Source organism: Melospiza melodia, chromosome 2, assembly GCF_035770615.1.
Source record: "Melospiza melodia melodia isolate bMelMel2 chromosome 2, bMelMel2.pri, whole genome shotgun sequence".
Lineage (NCBI taxonomy): Eukaryota > Metazoa > Chordata > Aves > Passeriformes > Passerellidae > Melospiza > Melospiza melodia.
Window position 1 is genome coordinate 61,710,336 of NC_086195.1, and position 25,510 is coordinate 61,735,845.

Below are 25,510 nucleotides of genomic sequence, written 5' to 3' on the forward strand. Positions count from 1 at the left end.
CAGTGGAGAAATGGAAGTCTTATTGAAGTCACACTGAAGGGTGAATAAGGCAATCTGTCCTTGTTGGAAGCTGTCAGGGCTTCTAGCTGGTCAGAGTGACCCTAAAAAAAGTTGGAAAGTCTCTTTTCCCAGCCTGGCACTTGAAGAAACAGTCAGGGCTCTTCAGTTCTTGGTCTCAAGGTTGTTTATTGTATCTTATCTATAAAATTCTTTCTCCTGTCCAGCTGAGGTCCGTTCAGCAAGACAGTCAGAGGCACTCTGCCTGCCCCCAGGGCAGTGTTATGTCTTTATACTAAAATCTACATATACAATGTTTACAATTACTTTCCACTACCTATCACCTATGTTAGACAGTGAGCTTCTACTCTAAACCAATCTAAAAGTGCCAACATCACAGCAGAGGATGGAGGCCAAGAAGAAGAAGGAGAAAGGCAGGACACACCCAGATCCCTCCATCTTGCCCCTTGAACTCCCATTCTAAAAACCCCAAAATCGACTTTTTCACCTTGTGATAAATTCACTATCATTCTACTTAATTTGTCATGGCTTGCACATCTTCATCTAAGGTTGGTAACTTGCTCCATGGGTCATAATCAAAACCACAGGCATTTTTGGGCTCTGCCAGGGTCTCTGAGCCCCCTGGCAGGGGCCTTGGCTGCTCAGGACAGCCAGAGGGATGTCCTGGGTTCCGACAGGAAGCTGATGGCTTTTCAGTATAACCTGGTCTCACCAGTAAGCTGTAAGACTTCCAGATAGTTTGTAGAGAGGGCATATGTAGAGTTGATTTTAGTTGGTCATGCAAGAAGTGAGTTGTTGCTGTTTAATATTCTCTAGCCTGGTGCACTGTACTGCACAACCTTGTTTCCTGGTGCAAGGCAGTCTCACGAAAGTTAAAAGAAATTAATTACGGTCTTGTCTGTGGTTGGGAGTAAACAAGATTCTTATTCATGTATAAGTCTCAGTGGAAGTGTGTATCTGTCTCATGCATATAAAATGAGAGCCTTTCTTGGGTGTCATTGTCTACTTTCTGCTTCTGTGCCAGGGAATAAAAGGAAGAACACCTGCACCTGATGAGACTCTGTTTTGCTAGTCTAATCTGGGATCATTCTGGGGGGAAGGCAGGGAGGCTAGGTGTTAATTTACTTTTTAATTTTTTTATTTGGAATTCTGTGTCCTGATTTTACTTTCGGAGAAGAGGACAAAAGTTAGGAGAGCTCTCAGATACGTTGAAGTATGATGTTTAGCATCACTGAAGCTTTTAATCTAGGGTTACTCATGTTTAATCTGCCAAGTGCAAACACTCAAGAAATGTTCAGCATCTCATTTTCCCTTTTTCCTGCCTCCAAAGTTAAAAAGCTGTGAAACTCCTTTTACTTGAGCAGCTATGCAGAATCCACTAAGTCAAGTAACAGTGGCTGATGAAGTCCAGTGCAGCTCGCTGAGTAAAATCGCTTCCTTGTGGAGCACCAAACCAGCAGTGCCAGCACAGAATTTCTGTGCTCACCACTGAGTGTGGAAACTCTGTGTGCCCTCCACATTTAATTATCATCTGTGGTGGCTGCAGTTGTGTGTGCTGGCTGAAGGGAAATGGTGCTTTTGCAGTTTGCAGAGGTGAGGAGAGAGCAGAGAAGCTGTGCAGAGAGCACACGCAGTGGGGAGTGTGAGGCACTGATCCCAAGGGGACCTGTAGCACTTAGCAGAGGCCTGTGGCCATTGCCTCCCAGCCTGGTGGGCAGTGAGTTCTGAGAGCAAGGAACTGCCTGTCAAGGAGGTGCTGAAAGTAATAATGCTGAGATTTGGCTTTGATACCAAGGCCTGTGCTCCAGGAACTGATAAGGTCAACCAAGGGTCTTCCTGCAGTACAGGCACTGGCTGTGTCCACAATGTGAAATCATTCACTGGCACGTGAAGTGTTTTATGTTCTGATGGAGGAAAAGGCTGAGTGCTGTTTTCTCAGCAATTCCCAGGAGTTCTCTCAGTATTTGTGCAAATAACAAGATTGTCAGTTTACCTCCAATTACTTTCAGTAAGAACATACCTGCCTAGAATTTATATATATTCTGTTTCTCTTTATATTATTTTTAAATCACTGATAGCTTCATCTAGGTCGTGCACATTGATACTGTTGTATGTCTGCTTTATATTGCAGTGGAATGTGTTGTCTCCATGTTTCCTGCTGCCCTGAATTCTGTATTGGAAAAGACCTGAGAGACTCCTGGGTCTTTCACAGAGGAAGCTTGAGAGGTCCAGGCATGCAGAGAAACAAGGTTATTAGACAGTGAAGAGCCATGCTTTTCCAAGAATGTCTTTAGCTCCTGTCAGTGCTAAAGATAAACCTCTCCCACTCATGGAAAGTTGTGGCAGTACAACTGTTGAAGGGTAACTAAAAGCCACATAGCTGCAGTCACAGTTGACCTGAACTGCTCTTAGACTGCAGCTATGTTGATATAACTTTGTGTATTAAAAGGCCTGCAGGACCAAAATCTGTTAATCCATGGAGCAGGTAGGACATGGAAGGCATTCTCTGCACCAATCTGGACCAAGCTGCACTTAAATTGAGAGCTTTTTGTTAAAAGATTCCCTCTTTCACTACCTGCCTTTTGTCCTTGTCATTCAGAGAGGGGTGTGATTTAGATGTCCTGTGTTTTCTTCTGCTTTGCTTTCCTCTTTCCTGTCTACACCTCAAATGCAAACTCTGAGCAATTGTTGTAGAGTTGGAAGAGTTGCTCTTACACTTCCTTATTAGTGTGGGTGAAGAGGTTTCCAGAACCACTCCATTACTGTGGTCATTATTCTGGAATTTGTGAATCAAGAGTGCTTATGAAGAGCCTGTTCATAATTTGGATTTGTAGAGCTCTTTAATTTTTACCACAGCATGTGTGTCTACCTCTTGGGTTTAGCAGACCTTTGTTTCTTACGGGTCAAGTAGTCCTCTTTTGGCTCTGTTCTTTACTCCATCTCTGAATAATGTTGAAATAAACCAAAGTGTTTATTTTTTCATCAGAAAATGTGATTACTGATGGTTTTGGAGGGCAGACACAACTCTGCTGAGAAAAAATAATTGACAATGAGAAGGATGTGTTTTCAGGACATGTAGGTACAGATGTGCTTTGACTGCTGTTCAGTTAACTTGGAAAAATATTTTTAACAGAGTAACATGTTTGCCAGTAGAGTAATTTTAAACGTAGGTTTTAAACAGTAGAAGTGTTACTTTCAGAGTGTGTTCCCTCTGTTTTTAAAAGCATTATAAGATTTTTTTTCTCCATCCCTTCTGCCATTGAATGTCTCAACCCAAAAAAAGCTCCAAAGGCTTTCTCTGTTGTCAAAGGTTGAACAACTCTTATCTGTTACTTGAAGGAAGTTCAAGGACAGGATGTGAGACAGAAAGTCAAGATGATGCCAAAAACTGGAGTTTTTCTGCTGCTTCAGCTCACAAGGAGATCTTGTGAAAAGTGAAAAGAAATGCGTGCTGTGTGAAGTGTTTGCTTGGTTGGATAACCAGTGAGTGAGTGCCTGTTAACTCTGAGCAAGGCATGCCCAGGTCAGGAGTTTCAGCCCCATCTGTTCTACAAGAGGAGCTTGAACAGATCCTCTGGCTGCCATACTTTCTCCTCAGTGGTGTTTTTCACTGTTGCCTCCAAAGAAGCTACTTCAGCAACCCCTGGTTTTAGAGGCAAACAGCGTGAATACAGCATGATTTTATTGTGCAAAAATTTGCAATGCAAACTTGTAGCAAACTTTAGAGGAGCTTTCTGATTGAGGAGTTTTCCTGTCTCTGGGAATTGGTGTAGACTGGGTTGTTACAAGCTAAGCAGCCACTTCTGTGGGTGTTTTATGATCTACAGGTGGGAAAACAATGCTGATGAATGAAAAGTGTCACTTCTAGCTTTGTTTTTCAGGTAGGGTGACTGAGAAACAAAAAAGATTGTTGTTTTCCTGGAATATCCTAGTATGAGCACTTGATCCTTGCCATTCCCTTGTGCCATCATCTGCTGTCTGACTGTACTCCGGCATTTCCTCGTTCTGCACATGAGCAATAGTTTGCAGCTGCTGCTGTGATGAGCTCTTGGGGAGATGGAAAGTTTCAGCTATTCCCCTGAACAAGATAAGGGCTGTCTCTGGAGGCTGGGGGTGTACAAGGAAAGAGTTTAGTTGAGGAGCAGTAAGAAAAGCCATCTGTGGGATGTGTGATGTGAATAACTCTGCTGAGGTCGGTTCTGCCACACCTGGGCTGACAGTGGACACTGCTGTAAGGGAACACTGGGTTTTCCTGTTTCACCTAGACATAGGATGTTACATTAGTCTCTTAAACCTATGAGAAGAATGTTCTTCTCTGTGCTTTTCATATAGAAACTTCAGAAATTTGGGTTCTGCAGGCCAATCCCGTGAATCGCAGATCAGCCTGAACATCTCGGTACCGTTTTGTGGGCGGGATGTTGGAAGGATCGAATCCGCCCACGTGCGTTCGGTGCAGTGCGGGGGAAGGACGGCAGGAGCTGCCGGCAGTTTCTCACCCGGCAGAGGGCTCTGTCTTTGCTCTCTCCAGATGGGCTTGGCTTGCTTCATCTATGGAATGTCACAGCACTGGAAATTATGTTCATGGATGTGTGTTTCTGTAGCGTGATTAATTGGATCTGGCTGGAGAAGGTCTCTAATGTATCCTACTCTCATACCTTAATCATATTTGTAAATCTAGTGTAGCGTTGGAGTTCTGTCAAATTCAAGGTCAGTTTGAAAGAAAGTATGTGACTAGAAACTGCAAAAGGGAGAGTGAGGTGGAAGTGAAGAAGTGGCAGAAATGAGATTCTGCAGTGCATCACACTGGTATTCAGCCCTGGATTTTCTTAGCTATTCTAAATACCAAACTGTGTTAGGATACTCACCAGTGCAGCAAGTGAATTTGATGTTGAAAAATGTAAGGCTAGATGAAGTAGTTATTCCACTGCTGTCTTCCAAAAATTATATTTGCAATGTATTTTTGCCCAGTTTTTGTGTTTCTTTCACTTCTGTTACTGTGAAGAAAAATCTTGGTGTTACCAGTATGTTGTAATAACTGGAGTTGATCTCTCATGTCCATCTATACCTTGTGTCCTCACCATAATATTCAGTTAAATAAGGTGTGAATAGTAGTGGAAAGAAAAGGATGCAAGACCAAGTGGGTAATGTGAATCAGAAAGGTGATGCTGGTTGGGATGTTCTCAATCACAGTTGTAATCGCCAAATTATTTTGTTGCTTTTTGAAATCACAGCAGTTAATTACTTGTCTGCTCTTTCTCCTCCCACAATTTGCTTGCTCTTGGTTTGGTAAATGATTTTGTGAGGATGTCTAGCTGTTCCTATAAATGCATTGTAATGGTAACATACTGTGTATCTGTATGCCTTTCTTATTCCATGTACTGATAAGAAATTTAATTTGGGAAGAACAAATTGAAGGTGACAATATCAGTTTTATAGAAGGAAAGACAACATCTTGAATATCATTTTAAGCCACTTGTTTTACTGTCAGCCTCTCACAGGTCCTTTGTGTACTTCCTAACAGAATTGCACATAACACATTCAGAGACTGGTTTCGTGTACCTGTCATAAGGCACTTAATGTCACATTCAGGCAGCCTGTGTGCAGCTGAGCACTTGGATGGTTTGGGCCCTGTTTCTGAGATTAGAAATTTGACTAGGCTTTCATTTTTTTGCTTTGGTCTTGTGTGCTGACTTCTGGAGCTACTGCCTTTTCTCCTGAGTGTTCAGCTTCTTACTTCATCCCCAGTGAGCTGTTCAGAGCACATCTGTCTTCTCATCTTCTTTTGAATTCCCACTTCCTCAGGCAAGTTCTGCGTTAACTTCAAAACTTCCTCATCTGATTCAAATTACTTTTGAGCCTGTCCTATCTATTTTGTTAATTTTTTATTATGCTTCCCCTTTTCCCTGCTTTTTTTGCCTTACTCTTTCTTGAGGAGCTCTTGTGTCCATTTCTAGTACATCTCTTTTTGTATTCTGTCCCTTCCAGCCACTAGAAAAAAAAATAAATCACATGGAGCTGTTTATTCTATATATTCACACAATGTAGCCAGTCCTGTTTGATCTTTATGCTGTTGTTTCTTGTCCTTTGAGTTCATTGATTTTCAGACATTCTGGGTAGCTCTGCCATGTAGTGCCGTGTATGTGCTAGGTGATGCTACCACTACAACAATTTACAGCTTTTAACCAGCCAAAATGAGGGCTTGGCAAGCCTTAATGTAAACAGGCATACTGAAACTTCCCTTGAAAAAGAATGGATTCAGAGCAGTTCTGCTTTGAACAACTTCAAGTTCTGTGAAGTTGTGTGTTTTTGTTATCATTGTTAGCTTTCCAAGTGCATAAAAACCCATCAGTGTGATTTTCCTTGACTCTACAAGCACATTTTGTTTGTCTGTGCTGCCACTGAGAGCTTTTGGCAAACACCAGCAGAAGGAAAGTGTCCATGTTCTGCTTAGTTTTACTATTTCTATTCCAATTCCTGGCAAAATCTCCAAGTGTATTCCTGTCAGCTTCACTCTGCTTCAGCTTGATAAGGCTTGGAGCCACAGGGAAAGGAAAACTGAGAAAAACATATCAGAATTAATGCATGTTTTCCTCAAAGTAAGAATACTCTGTAGAGTGGCTTAAAGGTTACATCTGTAACTTGAACCCATTCCCTGCGGGTTGGGCACCCTGTCTGGAAAATAACCAGCTGGTCTAGCCATGGATCTCTCAGCTTGATGGGGAAATAGGTGAAGGTAGGGTTGGAATCTAAAACAGCAGCCAAGAGGATAAGCTGCTGCCTGATCACTTCCCTGTCTTCCACACTGACCTCTGGCTGGAATGCTTGTGGTCTTAGATTAAAAAACCTATCTGATAAATGCATGCCCTGACTTACAATATTGATGCCTTTTTGTTTGTTTGTTTTATCTGTGAAGGGCATTTTATTATTTGAAGTACAAGAAGTAATTGCCCTTCAAGTAAAGGTTATCACTTTAACTTCTCTTAGCTTTGCAAATTGAAATAGATTGCAGCAAGATCTCTGTGAAATCTGTGAATATTGCTAAGCCATTTATAGTGATGAAAGCTGAACTGCAGCATTCCTTTCTTGTATTCTAGTGACTTGTTCTTTTGAAACTGCATCCTTGGTAATATTGTCTGTGAAGGGTGTTACTCTTTTAGGCATGGGCATCATGGAGAATCCTGTAACTTGTGTTGCAGTCTCTCTGCTATTGGATGCAATTCAAGGGTGTAGTATGTTGGCTTGGTTGGTATTTTGGTGTAGTCTTCTCAACTGAAAGAAAACTCACCTATCTATGGTTCCCACTGGGCTTCCTTTGGATAATCCCTCTGTCCAGTTGTGTTTTCTTGGCTTAGTGTCTGGCCTAATTTATGCACAGTAGGACCAAAGGAAGAACTCTATCAGCTCACACCTGCTGGGGTTGTGCATATGAGCTGCAGCAGGAAAGGCTTCCTCTCTTCCAGTTTATAGTGAATACATGTTAAATCATCTGATGCTTCTGAATTAACAATAATTTGATGTGTGTCTCGTGCAGTCCAATTTTTGAATGTTTAATTTACCTTTCCAAGAGAAATGTCTTTGCTTAAAAATTGTGTTACAGTCATTTTAATTTAGTTGAGATAAAAATGATCTGCACACTGAGATGAATGAGCAACGTGGTATTCCTCTAGATAATATAAAGTTGTTCTTAAGGTGCTGCTGGTTTTTTTGTAAACATTAAAGGTTAAATTGTTCCCCTTCTCCAATTGCAAATCCAGCTCATCAGGAAAGGGAAACTGTAGCATGAATGTAGGTTAATGTCGTTATTAAATGCTGAAGGAAATTTGGTTGATATCTTAAATTTTCTCAAGTTTACTGCCTACATTATGGTCAAGAAATAAATCCATATAGGGGCAGTTCCATATACACATTGCAATCTGTGATCAAGTTGCTATTTCACAGCTGAGTTACAGCACTGCTTTGCCCTTAGAGCACCTTGCATGCCTCATTCTCCACTGATAACCTGCTGTGGCCTCCTGGCAGAGCTTATTAACTTGTATCCTTTACAGTGCTCTAGAGAAATGTATTTTAAACTGCTGACTGGGCCCCTGGACTCTCTTTGTATAGCTGTGCTTGGTTCTTAGCCAGAAAAAAGCTGCTGTCTTTTTGGCTTTCAGTGTAAGATGAGAGTGATAGTGCTGGGTGTGTTCTCTCCCAAAGTGCTGTCAGGGTGCGAGCTGGAGCCTCAAGTGTGCCCATCCTGTACTGATATGTGTTTTCCAGAGCACATTGCAGGTCAGGCATGGAGCTTGAAGAAAGAAAATCTGTCGACCCATGTTCAGGTAAGTGATTTTGCCACTTGAGGAATGAGCTTTTTTGCAATTTAGAGTTATCAAGGTTTTTTTCCTTGAACAATGTAAGATTTGGGAATGCAGAAAGAGGAGAGTAGAAGTGCAGACAGAGATCATGGGGTCTCAAGTGCAAGGCAAGATGCACTTTAGAAGATAAGTAAACAGTCCAGTGTTCAGTGTTCCACCTCAACTGTGCTCTCCTGAGGGAGGCAACAATAACAGAGGCATGAAACCTACTTGGTGAAGATTTGCACTTCAAAAGGATTGGCAAGGCTTTTAATTCTCTCTACCAGGGATGGCCAGGAAGGGCATTTCATCAGAACACAGCATCCTGTCTTCATTGATTAAAAGAAATCTGGGTGTCAGAAGGGAACAGGCAGCTGCTTTGACGGAAGAGGAGAAAGCTCAGTAATACAAATCTGTTCTGAAAATGCCAGTCTAAAATTGCATCATGGAACCATTCTTTTTCTCTTCACAGCCAAAGATTTTCTTTTTCTTGGGCTGTTTAATAGTTTTATTCTTCCTTCCTTGTTTCTTCTTGGAGACTTAACATGAATTAACACAACTGGCTAATAATCTTTGGTTGGTTTGGAACCAAGATTCTTTGGTTGTGCTTACAGGTAGAGCTAAGGCAGGCTGTCTTTTCTGGATTCCTTTTGCTGTTAGTCTGAAACAGTATGATCCAGTTTGCTGACTTCAGGCTGGGGAAAAGAGTTAAACCACTCTGCTTCTGAAAACAATCCTGTTGACAAGTAGATAAATGCCTTTAGAAGTTTAACTGCATGACTGGAGTATCTAAACTCCTAGTCCATGATTATGGGAATACTTGAATACGGTAGTTTTAAGTTGCAAAGAGATTAGCAACTTCTGAATGTAATTCAGTGGAGCTGAAAGAAGAGATACCTTTTTAATTTCCATAATAATTGCACTGAGCTGCTGAAATGGATTAAAAAGGGGTTTGTTTATCTACCCTGAAGCCTAAAAAGCGATGAGGACAAGGATGTAACTTGACCATAAAAGACAAAAGATTAGGTGATTTGTGAATCTTCACTCAAGCTGAAATGGAGAGGTGGCAGTCTCAGTGGTTCTTCCTACTCTGTGAACAAGATCCCATGAATATATGATTGTTGTTGGGAACAGGGCACATCAGTTTTAAAAACAAACAAAACCCAACAAAACTCATCTGAATATTCTTTTTATATGAGAAGACAATAAGAGCTGGAATTAAATTGGCTGATCTGTGTGTCTGTGCAAAAATATTGGTGTAAAAATGTCAGAGAAGCAGATGAAAGAAGAGGCAATAATTCTTGCCTGCTGTATGTGATGCTTTATCAGCTAAAACTTTGGGCTGCTTCTGTGCTTGACTTGATCCCTTTTTGTATTTTATGGAATTTAACTCAAGGAAATCTGTGTGTTTTCAGGACACAGTTGAGCTGCTTAGTATCACCCAAATATTTTTATGTGATAACCGAACATCGCGTGTCTAGGCTGGAATGTTTTTGTTGAGGATTGAGTTCCTCAGTCCTGCCTGTGGTCCTCCCTCTCAGCCAAGGGTCTTGCCACTGGTAAATGCTTTGGTGATTCATCTTAATCTGCCTGGAGCTGGAAGTTAATGACCCACAAAAGCAGTAACTTGTAAAGCTGACAGGAACTTGCTGCTTTCAGGCAACAAAGGCTGCTGTGCTTCTCAGCAGTTTAGTATTTGCTTCCAAAACACGATCCTGGTCTGCATCTGAATCTGTAGTACTCATTCAGGAATTGGAGTGTTGAGGATCTGCCACCTTGTTCTCAGGACTGCAGTGGTTACAGTCTAGTGAAGGAAAAACTGCTACATTTGTGGGACCAGAGAAGATGTGGCTGAGCCTGAGTTTGACCTGTGCCCATCAGCATGCAGCTTTTAGCTCCTCCTTAATGCTCCTTGGGTGACTGTGTTGGTTGGATACCACAGCTTAAACTGGGCATGAGCTCCAGAGATCCCCCCTCTATCACATCCTTATTTGGCTTTATCAGTTATTACTTAGGTTCTCTGACTTCCAAATGGGAAAGGTATAACACTTTTTCCTCACTTGCTTGATTTGCCTGGTTGGGCTGACAGTTTTTGAAGCAGAACTTTTTCTACCAAATATTTTTTGCAGAATACCAGTTCTGTGCAATTCTGAACTTCTGTATCCCACATGAGTAGGACCAATGCTTCACGAATACCAATGAGTCTCTGCTGGACTTCAGCACCGTTCTGAAATTTTATGTTTATATTTAACTAGATGACAAAATTATAAATAAATGTTTACAAATTTCTGAGATTCTTCTTTGTTCAGCTGTTCTCTTGGATTAAAAGAGACTTTGTTACCTTGTTAAATAAATAATTTATAACCTGCTTCTCCCTCTTCAGAATACAGGTAATGAGTTTTATCTCAGATTCAAAATCATTTGAGCACTGCTGCTCTTGCATCTGTGAAAGGAAGGAATAAGAGCTTGCTTCTCTTAACCCCTTTTTATTTGCATTTTAGTTTATTAGCTCACTTCTATCATCTCTGGTACATTTCTAATAGCAAGATGACAATTTGCCTTGGAGTTGTGCCAGTTCTGCTTGCTCTGGTGGAAGCATTTGTGGCACCAAGCATGAGTGCGTGCTTAAGGAGAGGGAAAGCAAATGCAAGTAAACAGCACAGCAGGCCTGCTCTTTGAAACTCCCTGTGAGGGCTCAAAGATTTGCAATTAATGTCCCTATGCTTGTTTATAATCAGTTTTGGAAGAGCATTAAGACCCTGTAAGCTACTGAATGCTGAAAGACAGGAAATCGGGTTTGGAAATCTGAGAATTAATTTATGTAGTTGTTGTTTGTTTTCGTCTCAGATCACTGCCTGCATCAGAATTTGTGCAATAAAAGATTTTTAATATGTAGTCACTGATTTTTTATTAAGGCTATATAAAGTCACTTTCTTTAATGTAATGGCAGTGTTTGCTTACAGGTATGCTGTACAATTTCATAGTGTCAAAACATTGATTCCTCGACTTGTGATGACTCTTCATTTAAGATCTTCTGTCAGCTGTGATGCAAAATCCTTTAATATATTTTGTGATACACTTTTTAGGTTGCTGCAGTTAAAACTTGGAATTGATCTCTTAGAAGTTTGTTCTCTTTGTTTGAGAATATCCTGTATGATATAGTTGCAGGCAGAGACACTGATTTGGATTGTCTGCATGAATCTTTGTAGGTGCAGAGTCTGAATGGTGATAGAGGATATTGTTTTGAAACCTATTCTGCCAATCCAGAAGTGCCTTTTTAAGGCTCACAGCCATCATCTGTAAGCAGTATGGAAAGTAAAGTGCAGGTATGGAAAAAAATGGATGCTTTGGACTTCACTAAACAGCATCTTGTTGACTAATGAAAATTTATGTAATTCATACAGACAGTTTTTTATTCCAGTTGTGTCTTCTACCGAGGATTTCCCACCTTTTCCAATTTTGACTTGTTAGTACATAGCATATGCACCTAAGAGTCTGCATTCAAAATCTTTAGGAGAAAGTATGAAATTGAAATGAGCCAGGACAGACTTTTGAAATGCCCTCTAAGGCTAACAGTAAGTAATGGGTTTTTTTCTAAAAGTGGTGTTCTGCACCAGGTGTGCAATAATTTTGTGATTTATTTATCTGGACCATGTTTCATTAGTTTGCTGATAAGCATCTAGAACAGTTGAAGACTGTCTCTTCTCCCAACCAAAATAGATTGCTTCCTGTTTTTCTCATTATCCTTTATCTTATCTCATTATCCTTCTCTAAAACTTAAACTTTGGCTCACTTTTTTTTCCCTCTTATAATTCATACTCCTGATCAGTTCCCTCCTTATGGGTAAATTCTCTTCCATGCTTTAGCCTCCACCAATATCCGGTTTTCCTGAATGTCTTATGGAGTACAGCCCCTGACAAAAGGGGCTGAGTGTCAGCTGTCCTGCACCCTTCCCCAGTCCTGAATTCCACTCACTGGATCTCTGCCATCAGAGTTGTTATTTTTCTCCACATTAACTCAAGGTAAACGCTATTCCTCACTGGACTGCAAGAGATTAGATAATGTCTTTGGAAATAGGAAGGAAGAGAAAAGGCCATCTGCAGCAGTCTCCAAAGTGGGATGCATGCAAAACAATCCATCAAGGTGGGAGGAGTACTAAGGAAATATTTTTTGTAACATCAATAAAAATCTTCTAAAACAGTTTTTCATCTTAATCTTGTTCCTAATTCTATTTTTGTGTATGCTTTATAATATATAGCATATTATTACAGTCTTACATGTATAATTTAAAGATAAATATTCTTATAGTTTGCTCAAAAGTTTGTTTTACTGATGGCTTATGCAATCAAAAAAGTGATCTGGAGCTTCAGATTTCCTCTTTTCTCTTCCAAAGACAACTTCCAGTCCCTTGCCCATGTCAGGATCTTATTATGGAAGGATCTTATTATCTTTAATCCAGAGCATTATGATTTTGTTATTTGTGGGTTAAATCAGACTTCTGATTTGTTTATAAATTTGAAACGCAGTGTTTGTGCTCTTGAGAAGACTCACATGGATTTTAATAAAGCACCTTGATCTCCTGCTGACTGCTTTTGTCAAAAATCTGAATGTTTCTTCTTCCTTCCACTGGAATCTTTGTCTGCTTTCCTTGACCCTGAAATAAACTCCTTATACACACTGAATACACTGCTGTGAAATTGAGAGTTTTCTGGCATCTTTAACCAGTCTCACGTGTTTCTGTGCATCACTTTGGATGTGCATCAGATAAAAAGGACTGCTGTGACTCTTACATGAACAAGCGGAAAGGCAGTCCTTGGAGCACGCACAAGAGGATGCCACTAACTTTGTAGTGCTGTTCTACATCTTCTGCCCAAGGAGAATTGACGCTATTCCAGTTTGGGATTGCAGTGTAACAAGTGTTTGCTTTTGTGCCTGCTTCCCATGAAAAGCTCTTCTCTTCTTAACATGTTGCAGCTGAGTAAGGTTATGTGGTTTGAGGTTTTGCTTTTGTTTTTGTCCTCTGTTAACTTACTTTGTCATAGCTCTAAGGAAGAACATCCCTGTGTGTTCAAATGGAACCAGAACAAATTGCTTCATTCTTCAGGTTGTTGTGAGTGAGGCAAAATTATTTTGGAAACGTTTAGGAAAGTTGGAGCTTTTTGTTAAAAGAAAAGCCAGCAAAAGTGATAGGATCTTGGATTGTGTAAGTAAGGAAAGATGCTTATCTGTGTGGATAGGTAATATTTGATGGAAACTTTCTCTGCAAAAAAGTATGTTTAGTATAGGAGTAGAGAAGTACTCAGAATATTGTTTCTTAGATTTTTCAAAAATGTATACATGCAAAAATTTATTCAGGATGCTAGGCAGAGTAAAAAGTCTATTGACGTTGGACTCTAGAAGTTACTGCGGTGATGAGCATGAAATATCTAAATAGAATTTTCTGGCTTGGGTTTAAGAAGGGTGAAAAACTGATATTAAAAAAATCAGGAAATTAGCATTGTTAAGGATGATTTTCAACTTTATTTCTTTTGTACATAAGCATTTGACACAATCTGCATATGCCCTTTCTTCTCAGAAGAAATACAAGATATTGTTTTTCTTCAAATGAGTTTTCTGCCTTTTATGCTTTATCAGATTGTGTATGCTTGCACTAAGCTGCTCTTTCATGTATAATGTTAAAATATGCTGGCACTCTTAGCTGCTAAATTAATTAATTAAAAAGAACTAATAATTGTGTCAGTAATGTTCTTCTCTGATGGCAATAATTGACAGTATTGCAGTGAGGTCTTGTGAAAGTATATATAAATGTAAATAAAGTGCATGGGTAGATGTATGATGTGTTCCTAATTGCAAACAACTTGGTGACAAACCTAGATAGAGACTCTGACTTCAGGCTTCTAAATTATCATCCTCAGAGAAAACTTGAAAGGCTGGGATACTGTTATTTTCTTTCTGATGCCACTATCTAAAACTGTAGAACCTTTCATCTGCCTGTGCTTCAAAATATGATATTTAGAGTGGCACTATTCATTAGTTAATTCTGCTAAAGTAAAAGGAAAATGCAGCTCAGGAAACTGATGCAGATAACTCTTGTATTCTTTTGAAGACTTTGGAAGGAAGCCAAAATTAGTGTCAACAATGCTTTTGTTTAAAAAAAAAATACTTGCAAAACATTAGAAAATGTTCCAGTAATACAATTCAGTAAATGGGAGAGAGGGAAAGGGAGTCTTTCCAAGCGTGGGTACTGATACTAGACAAGGTATTAATCTTCCTAATTTTAGGCATTTACAGAGCAGACATGGACACTTGAGGAATAAGAAAACTGCAAACAGAGCATCCATCTTTCTGTTTGCTGCCAGTGAAGGGAGCCCTGCAGACCAGTAGCCCCTGTGTTCTTGTCTGGTTTTAAGTGTCCTAAGTTCAGTGGAAGTTCTTCCTGCCTGTCATGTGCACCATGGGAATGGCAGTTCCATTCTGGACTCTGGAACACCTACTAAACTGGCAGGAGCTAAAGCTAAGCTCACATATGGTCTGGTGTGTATTAAACTTCTGTGTAGAGTAACCCAATTCAGAAGAGACATTGAGCTGTGCTACAAAAATAACAGGGTTTAGTTTTCTTCAAGAAAGCTATTCATTAATAAAACTTCTTGTTTGTGAAATCAAACTCTATCCCTTAGGATAGTTTTTGTGGTAGTCATTATTGTTTGGCTGTGCTTTATATTTTGAGTTGCTAAAAGCATGAATAGCAGACAGATCACAAATATCATGGCTCAGATTCTGTACAGTGTTTCAAGTATGAAAGTAAAATTCCTCGTGTGTACTTTGTTGTCATGACCCCTGAAACCATTTTAAAGTGTGAAGGTTCAAGCATGTCACTTGTTTGGGTTTTTTAGTGGTCATTGCCTGAATGAATTCAGGTTGGATTAAGCTCCCTTCCAGCTTTGAAATCCAGTCTGCCAAAGGGAGAGGATGTGCCTCAAAGCATACCTTGCAAGGGAGTGTGCTAGGAGCAAGAGAAAAGAAATGTGAGGATTGAGAATTTGTCATAGGACTCAACCTGGAGTTTTTTACTCTTCTTTCAGCCTGCATGTGTTGGAGACTGGGAAAAGAGGACAAGAGCGTCAAGAGATGTTCAGTGCCAAGTCAGACATAAAATCACCTGTTAAAGTAAAACACACAGCTGGGACTTTCAACTTGAACAGGTTAGCAGATGGTCTGTCAGTCCATGTGTAAGGCACTGGTGCAAGTGTTTGCTACAGTCCCAGCAAGAAAGGCATTCAGGCTCTGTGGGGTATTGATTAAAATATCAGTTATTGGTACTAACAAGAAGGCAAGGGAGAATGGATAATCGTACAGGCCTCCAGAGGGGTGTGCTTCCTGGTGCCTTTCAATTACTGTGACCCTGGCTCACTGGCTTCCAGCATAAACATAGTCTAAAACTGGCAGTCTGTTGATTAAAATGTACAGGAGAAAGCCTGAAACAAGAGACACAGCATTTGTGAACCAGAATGTTGATGCAGAATCAGATTTTCCAATGAAAGATGTTGTTAACAATTCTATTTATTAAACAGCCCTCAGTGGTGGGAGGGAAGTTCTGTTTCAATTTTTCATACTTGGTTTTTAATTTTATGTTTGTGGCTTTAAAACCATGTGTGTTTTTGCTTTGAAAAATAGATACAAAATTGGGAATGAGTATACAGTAAAATTATTTGCATTTCAGAATATGCTGAAGTTTATTTTCAGATACAGTGCAGGCCTAGAAGAGATAGCCATGTCATCATCCTTCTCTGAAGCTGGGTAAATTTAACCTTCATGGCTGGCATATTCCAGGCTTCTTATCCTCAGTTTTTCATAATACCCTAACCTAAAGGGGTTTTTTACCCCGAATTAAAGCTGTGAGTAATCTTTTTATGTATGTGTGAAATGAAAGAACAGTTTGTCACTGTTTTCATTACTGTAATACCCAAAATTTGCTGTTCTCTACCACCACCTTCTTAAAACTAAACAAGTCTGTCTTCCCAATTTTTCCCTAATGAAACATGTATTAAGCTGTATCATTTGGTTCATTTGGAATTTTTACAATTGGTCCCTAGTTACAAGTATGGATTCTGAAGCTGCACCTGGTTTATCAGGAGGAGATATTCACAGGGAAGAACAAAGTAGGATAACATACTGTGGAGAGTAACAGTCATAGTCATGCATGACTTAGTTATTAATACAGCAGCCAGATTTTCTCTTCCTTTCTTTGCAGCACAACAAGTTTGGTTCCTGGCTTTGTCCTCATAAACCTGAGGTTCTTTGCAGTGTGCTGCCAAAACAATTACCCCCTTCTGGTCACCCCCTTCCTTTTTTCTTTTTTTTCTTTTCTCTCTCTCTCTCTCTCTTTTTTTTTTTTTTTTTTTTTTTTAATTCTGCTAACCCAAATGCCATATTTTCTACCAATCTCTACTGAATTTCTTTATATTTATTCCAAGTATTTCTCCATTTGGAATGGCAATCCTGTCTCCTAAAGCATTGATAAGCCCTACTCTTTCTTTAAATTGTGAACTAAATTCACAAAATTTAGTTACCTGACACTCACTTGAAAATACTGTGATCAGGGCCTTGCTTCATTCCCACCTGATACCAAATTACTGATGGCTACTCACTGAGAATATTGAGAATATTTTTGAGTTGTGCATCCTTCTTATTGTCATTTCACCTGTAGCCTTTCTCCCTGGTGAGGATATTTCTCAGGAGAGTCCAGCATCAGTTTACATCACATCTAATACCTGTTCCTCAGCATTTGCAATTATGAGATCTCCAGGAAGACAAAGCCAGGATATTCAGAGTGATGCCAGATTGGAGGACAAGAGTCTAAACTGATAAATGACCTTTTCACTTTGAGCAAGACTTCCCAGAGATGTTGTGCAGTCTCCACCCTGGGGAGGTTTCAAAGCATCAGTAAATAAAGTTGTGAGCAGTCAGGTCTGATTGCCCTCATTGGTGCAAGAGGCTGGACTGGAGACAGGCTAAGGTCCATCTATGTTTCTATTCTTTCTCAAATCTGATCTTTTTACTCTTTATGTTTGTCCTCCTGAGATTTTGATAGTTCCTCTTATCCCAGAGCCTGCTTTCAACAATTCCCTGTGTTCTCTGGGGGAAACATCATCAGATCTTGCTGATGGTGTATCACAGATGTGTAACTTGTTTTGCCAGCTGTACAAAGCCTTAGGTTCCAGCTGATTTCCTTCTTTTCTTTATTACATCATATCAGTTCCCACATACAGTGTTGTCTACAGGCAGTTTGCTGGTGACAGCAACACTTGTGAGCAGTGACACAGCCACAGGACCCTGTCATTGCCACCTTCTGGACTGTGCTTCTGTACCTGCAGGTGGCAAGCATGCAGTTACAAAATGAACCTCCTCACTGCCCTGTGCCTTCATCAAGCCTGTCTTTCTCCCATCCCCCCAGCTTCCTTCCCCATGAGATGTAACATCTTGGTGCTCCTTCTCAAAGGAAATTATTTAATCTAGTCTGTGCTACACCAGGGATGTGTACACTAACTGGCACAGCAGCACAGCTCACTTGGGCCAGTGTCTGTCTGTGAACACTGCATAGTTTTAGTTTTTCAGTGGTGCACTGAAGTGATCAAAAAAGCTCTTATGTTGCAATTTTGGGCAGACCTCAGAAAAAGTAGGCATGCATATTGCCATCAGTAACTGGTCCACATCCATCACTTGCCCCTAGTTCTCCTACCACCTTGGCCTGTTCATTTAACCTTATCTAGCTTGCCCTTGGAACTGAAAGCCCAGCAGGTGTTCCCTGTCTGCTGGAGGAGAAGAGGTGCAGAACCCTTTTTGCTCCCTGGGATGCTGTGTGTATCCATCTGTTTCCCATCCATGGTGGCACTCAGGGGTGTGTGACTGGACTGCACCTCCCAGCACAGCACTTCCAGGGGAAGGCTGCCCTTCCTGCCATGCTCTCTGCACTGGAGGGAGCAGGGGCTGGTTAAAAATAAATTTGGGAGCAGATGGTGAGGCAGATTATTGTTCATCCTAGGGTGATGATGATGATGTGCCAGCTAACTGCTGGTTGTCTATCAGAATTAATCAGAAGCTGTTGTGGCACATGATCAGTGAAGCCACTGCTCTCCCTGAAAAAGGGAAGAAAGAGCAGAGATACAGCTCTGTAAAATAAATTGTTGGAAAAACACTTGGTTTGAAGAAGAAGTTTCTAATGGAGAAAAGACTCTAATAAGCAAAACAGGAATGTTTTTAGGATTTGAGTTTTTTTAAAATGTGCTAACACTTTTATATATCTATAGGTATGCTTTGCTTCTGAAAAGCAACTGGGAAAACTTGGTCACTTTCTTCTTGCATTTATTTCACTGGAATTGTAGATAATCTGAAATAAAAAGATTTAAGAGGTTTATAGGACCCTTTACGAGCACTATCTCTATTGCTAGTATGAAATGTTATCCATGAATGCACCTGTTTTGGATTTGTGATCAGTGTCGAGGGAGAGGACTTGACACTTGCTGTGCTCAAAAAACTTCACAAATGTTAAATCTCTATACTCACAAAACAGACAAGGCAAAAGCTGAAACCCACTGAGCTGAAAGGCAGTATCAGTTCTGATGCTTTAGCAATCTGAAGGGTAGTTTAGCCCTGTTACCTTCTTTTTCACTCACGAGGTTAATGAAATGGTTTAACAATTAGCAGTGATGGATCACATTAGGAAATAAAACAGGAAGTGCATTCTTGATTATTGTTAATTAAAAATAATGGTAATTTTTAATTACTTAGTCCACTTAGATAACCTGTCAGTCTATTTTGTTAAGCTACTAATGTGTTTAACCAAATTTCTTATTTTGTGTATTCAGCTTCTGTTGTCCAGGCTATGTCATGGCATCTCCTTTCAGAGTCCACCTAAGCTGATGTCTAGGGTGTAATTTATGGAAAATCTATGCTTTGTTTTAAAAGGTGGTATGCTAAGTGTTTTTTATCTAAGACTGTCAGGTCTGTATAGTCTATCTGAAATAGGACATTCTCCACAAATATAAAAAAATACAAAAATTTGGATGAAATTTGCTATTTCTTCACATTTTAATCTGCTCTTCTTTTATACTTTCTATTAAGCAGGTAGTGCTGTTTTAGGTTATACCATAATCTGAGGGCTCTGTCTGTATGTAACAGGGAGTGTTAAGTCAAGGCAGGGCTGAATTCAACTGCTTTAGCTTTTATTTTTCAGATGGTCTAATTTGATATGTTAAAAATAAGATAGAATGGCTAAAGAGAGGTGGGCCTCCTTACTAAAAATTTGCAGGTGTCAGACTTTCTGTTGCTTTGTCTGGCATTGCTGTGAGCTTCATCAGCCTCTGTTTTTAACAGTTGCATCAGTGAGATGGCAGATCACTTGTGGGTTATCTGCAACAGCAGCAATCTGGAGATCAGGAACCCTGTTAAAATATTCCTGATACTAACAAGTCATTTTTGTTTTGCTTGGTATAGAAAATGGTGAGAATTAAAATAATTTTTTTTTACTGGAGTGTTTCTGTACTGGAAAACTAGGCTCACTGGCTTTGTTTCTGATCAATTCTCCTGTGTGTTGCTGCAGGAAGGTCAGGCTCTTACTATTTGGCATCTATAGCACCTGAAAAATCCTTGTTATTTATTATTTTTACTAAGTGAAATAATCTCAGGAACCTGTTTATTTCATCGCCCTTGCCCTTCCAAACTGCTGCTTTTGGTATGCATGTTGCTGGAGTGAGAGGATGGTTTAAAGGAAGTTGTGTGCACGTGGGGTGGCTTGCTCTTTAAATCTTTCTGAGCACTTGGATGCTGGTAAGGTGAGTTTGTACAAACCCTGCAGTGCGGAGGCGCCTGGCTCCATGGGTGAGCATTACTCAGTTTCACCATGAAACCCGTGATGAGAGACTGCAGTACAGAAGGCAAAAATCACCCTTAGCTCGAGAGATATTTCTCCTCTAAGAAGAACTGTAATTGAAAAAAAGCACCTTCTTTCCAAGCAGGTAGCAGAAGTGAGAGTGCTGGGAATTTGCTCTTTGAAGTGTTGTTAGCAGAAATTCTGTTTATTAACACGAGCCTGTGGCACCTGGGACTGTTTCACCAGGCCTCGCTGTTGTTTTAGTGCCTCTCACCTGTGGAGGCCCATGTGGTTCCCACTGCATGAGTCAAAAGAAAAGGACAGAGAAGGTAAAAAATACACATCTCTATTCTTTCTTTCCTGAGGCAGTGTGGGAGAGAGGTACCCAGACCTCAGTCCAGGCTTCACAAGAGATCCTGCCCAGTATAATGGGCCAGCACTTGAGCAGCCTCAGCATTTTCTCCTGCATGTTTCACCTGGTGTCCTGTTATTCCTTCCTAATTTCTTTTTTCAACATTTTTGTAGTCCTAGTCTGTGTTAGTTTCCCTTTATGCTCCAGGTTCCCTCCTGGCATCTGTGCAGTTCTTTCACTTAGAAACTGCCAACTTATTTCTGTCCATGGCAATTCTGGCACTGTCCTGCAGTTTGGAGCTCAGCTCAGTCCCAGGGAGCCTCTCTTTGCATTTATTCTCCCTTACATTTCATGAGAAAATGGGGTCCTCCCTGGCAGCCTCTGGCAAGCACTGCCCAAGCTTTCAGGGCTGCCCCCATTACTCTAATGGCTCTGCATGGACAGAGGGAGGAAGGGTGGTTAAGCACTAAGTGCTGTCTTTGGAGGAAGCTTTTCCATCATCACCCTTCTTTGTGTTTCTCTTCACTGTCTTCTGCCAGCTCTGGCCTGAGGCCCAGGTTTTGTGCAGGTGGGAGCTGGCTTGGCTGTAATCCTTCTCCAGCCAGGAGAGGTGGCCCTTCATGGAGCACTGCTGGGACTGGTTTCATGTGGCATGTAGTTTTCACAGGGAGCAGGGGAAAGGTGTTTCCTTTGAGAGTAAAGAATAAAGAACTTCTGCTCAAAGGAGTATCTAAAAGGCATAGCATTAAGAAGAAAAGAGAACAGTGGGTGGCTTGACTATCCAGAAGAAAGTCTCAAGGAACAAAAAAGAATTCATGGATATTTCTGTTTCCTTGATGGCAGGTAAGAAGTGAGGCTTCATGTGCTGAAATGTGAGAAATACAGAATGGATCAGTAGGTTGACAAAAATACCGTGTAAGGCAGCAGTTAAAAGGTGGCATTTCAGGCAAAGGGTGTGTGCAGAAGTTTCTTCAGGAGATCTGTTACCTTATGTATGGCTGAGAATCCAGGTTAGTTGAGTAGAAAATGCTGCCTTGCATCATCCTTCACATCACCAGCAGAAAGTCAGCTGAAAAGCAGCATTCATTCTCATTACATACTGATGTATATTTTGCAGTGCTGGGGCACCTTCAAAAGCTGCAAGCTAGGAGCATGGTCTCTTCCACCAGTAAATTGTTGGTCAGTACTGCCCATAAATTATTTCAAACCTGTAGGAAGGAGGGTAGTGTGATGTCTGTTCTGCTAAGTCTGTCTTTATTCTTAAGTAACCAACATGGGAAAAACCTGCTTTGTTTGTTGTGAAGGGCCTCCAAAACATCTTGGAAAACAAAAAGTGAAAAGTGGACTTAAGAGCAGCTTGTTCTCGTGGTGTTGGCCCATTCCATTATGTGCTGCTGTTGAAACTAAGGCTGGAAATACCATGCAGGCTTGGAGTCCTGCTTTAATTCCTCTCTCTTGCTATTTCCAGCTGCTGCCATCCCAAGCACTGGTATGGAAACACACACTTCTGATATTGGCCCCGTTAGCCTTTCAAATGCTGCCTTGGGACCATGGTTTAAGGATTTTGTTCTTGCTCTTTGTTCTTAAATAGATTTCTGGTGTGTACATGAGCAGATTTGTATGAAATGCAAAGTCTCAGCATCCACTGTGTGTTCCCTTGGGTGCCCTTCTTTTTAACTAGATTTTATTGTAAGGCAAAAAAATGACATTTTACATTTTTTCTATTAATCTGTATTGTTCTCTGTTGGTGGCTCTGGGTGCTGATGCGGGAGATTTTTCTTGCTACACACGAACTCTGATTCTGAATTCTCTGAGGAGAATTTGAAAGGAAAGGATTTAAGTTGTTGCCATTTCTGAGCAGTGGAATTTGAAGCCCTTTTGGACTATAAGTAGCATAGTAGGTGTGCCAGAGTTCTGGATTTCTCTGTTCAGGGAATGTCTTGTATGATACTGAAGGGATTTGGTAGTGGCAGTGAACATGGAAGAAAAGATCTCAGAAAATCAGAAGTACTGCTGTAGTTTAACAAGTGAATCTCAGGCATGGGGAAAGTATTTAACATTTGCCATTGCCTGAAACAGAACAATGTAGAAGAAGCTTCTGAAACCTTCTGTTTTTCTGTCCGCAAACACTTGAGATTTTCAAGGAGAAAAACGCTGGCCTTATGTATTTGAAGGTGTTGCCAAGGGTGTCTTATCTTGGCAATGCCTCCTTCTATTGTTAACAGCAGGGTTCATTTTGTGCCGAGAGGGTCTGCAATGAGTGCTGGACACTATTCTTAGCCATCTGTAATAACATTCTAGCACCACCTAGAATTCTTCCAAATTATGCCTAGGATAATGTAACTGCTGGAGTAAAATCCGCTCTGCAGCTTAACAGAGGGACCTTCTGTTTCCAGGACTGCCAGTCCCTCGGTTTTTATACATTTACACACTGCTCTCTGGAAGAATAAATAGTACATGAACATATGCATTGGCTAAGTGAAATTTCCTTCTGATTATAGTGAGGCACTATTTAATGGCAATTATAAAATATGTTTCTTTCATCTTTTGCTATTCCTGCTGTGTGTTGAAGAGTATGCCTTTATCTCTTTTGTTGTTAAGTTACCCTCTTGCTTTTATTTTTTAAACAAATTGATCATTTTTTTCAAGTTAGTGAGTTGCAGTTTTGAAATCTTCTGAACACGTTTCTGGCAGAATTACCTCATCTAAATCAGAAATAGTGCTACTGCATGAGTGCCCTTAAATGAGGTGGCTGCTACATCTATTACAAGAATAGAATTTTTGAAAGGGAACTGATTGACATTTATCCCAAATGAAATGTTTACTCTCTGTTTAATACCTGCTGGGCAATTCAATACTCTGAATCTATATTAAACATGTTTAATATTAAAATGTTTAAGAAGCATTATTAAGGCTCAAAATAGGTACTTAAAAGTCAGAGCTGTATCTTGGTATGCATGTGTTATGAAATGGCGAAACACTGGGTTTTCCACTTACTAAATTCATAGAATAAACCCTTTTCAATCACCCATTTTCAAAGGCTGATTTGGAGGGTAGGAGTATATATGACTCCATCCCAAACCTGTAGGTTGGGGAGTTGAATGCTGTTCCAGGAACCTGGATTTTACTCTCCTGTCTCCAATATACAGTCCCATTTCATACTGAACAGCAGGTCAGTGAAGACAAGCTGTTGGAAGGTGAACAGTCATTACTCATTCTCTAATTCTCAGAAACCTATAATAAAACCTTATGGTCTGATACTGAGAAGGATCAGTCTCATAGCTGTTGATTCAGTAGGATTTTTGCTAGAATATGTACAGACTTGAGAAAAACTGGATCAAACATTTGGGGCACATAAAGTTAAAAGGAAGGGGTTTTTTTACTTCATTGTGAGTCTTGATCTTATTTGTAAACAGTAGATTACACAACTTTCTTAATAATTCAGACATTGTGAAAAAATTAATAGACATTTAAATCTTTCTTCAGATCATAGTATTAGTTACATTATTTGTTCCTAGCCCCATTTTTAGCTGAAGTACCACGCTTGACATTTTCTAATGTGCACTCCACATGCTTCCTCACTCATCTGAGGCAGAACAGTGATAGAAAAGATGTTTTAGCAAATTTCTGTTTAGGATCTGACAATAGGATATGTCCAGCAGTGTTAGTATTGGCTGTTGCTGTGCCTCCTGCCCATAATGGTAATTGTATGTACCTGGTATTAGGTGTTCAGAAAAAGAATAGGGGCATAGAGAAGATGCTGTAGTTCATGAGGCTGTTACTAGGAGAGCTGTCAGTTTTGGGGGCAGGATCTGTATTTAGCAGTCTGCATCTGCTCGGGTGCAGTGCTGTTCAAGGAGTGCTGTGTGCTTGGCTCCAAACTGCAGCCACTGCCCTGAGCTGCTCTGGGCTGCCCTGCCCATGAACCTTTCAGTTCTCTGCTTTCAGGTATCACCCACGTGTCTGGATTTGCCCTGACACTGTCTCTGACCAAGGCTACTCATCTCAATTGCAATATCACGTATCTTCTTTATAGTTAGAAATTATAAAGCAAATTGGGTGAAGTCTGATGTGTTTTGGATTTCAATGGCAAAAATGGATGGTTTATTACAAAAGTGGGTCAGCGAATCTTCCCCAAATGCTGACATTTTCTACACATGGCCCAGTGTTTGTTTTCATGCCATGAGTTCTGACAGCAGGGTCTGTTCTGGGCTATCCCAAACAGGACTAATATAAGAAGTTAAACTTTTTGTGTCACATTTCAAGAGAGTACTGCAATCAGCCCTGGGCTGTGGAGTGGCCCCAGGAGCTTTAGATCCAGTGGACCATGAAACCTGTCTCAGAAAGATGAGATGTGGCATTACATTTTATGTAACACACTGTGCTCGTAACTGGCTCTTTTATTGCATGTGTAGAATCACTGAATTACTTGCAAGGGAGAATGGTGTATTGCTGTGGTGTTCAGGAGACAACATTAGTTGGTGGATTTCTCTTGTTTTTACCTAAAGCAGCTGCATTTTTGGAACTCACATGTGGATAGGAATGTGCTAGGGCCTGTGGGTTTCCAGTACAGTGAGGAAAGAGGGATGGGGCCAGAGAAGGCGGCCTGATGAAATTAACAGCAGACTCATCTTTCTGTGTGGCAGGAATACATTTCCCACTCAGACACACTGGATTGCTTTCTCGTTGGGAAGGTGAGAACAGTTTGGTGAGGGCTGAGAAGTCTGTTTAAGTTTGGGAGTCACTAAAGGACAGCAGCTGCCACAGTCTAATCTGCGTTATGATTAATCCATTTAACAATCAACTGTTTTAACAATTAGCTCTGTTACCTTATATTAAGGTCATTAAAACTCTCTTTGCTTTCATTTAACCCCTCGGGTTGCCACTCCTAGTAGGTTGAGTGTCCCTGTAGCCTAATGTAGTTTATGTAGTGGTACC

The 25,510-nt window shown here is 40.5% G+C and overlaps 1 protein-coding gene across 1 annotated transcript in view; it reads left to right on the forward strand.

Moving 5' to 3' along the window:
- Window positions 1-25,510, forward strand: part of GTF2E1 (general transcription factor IIE subunit 1) — a 49,236-nt gene that overhangs the window by 8,579 nt on the left and 15,147 nt on the right. The window lies entirely within an intron of this gene.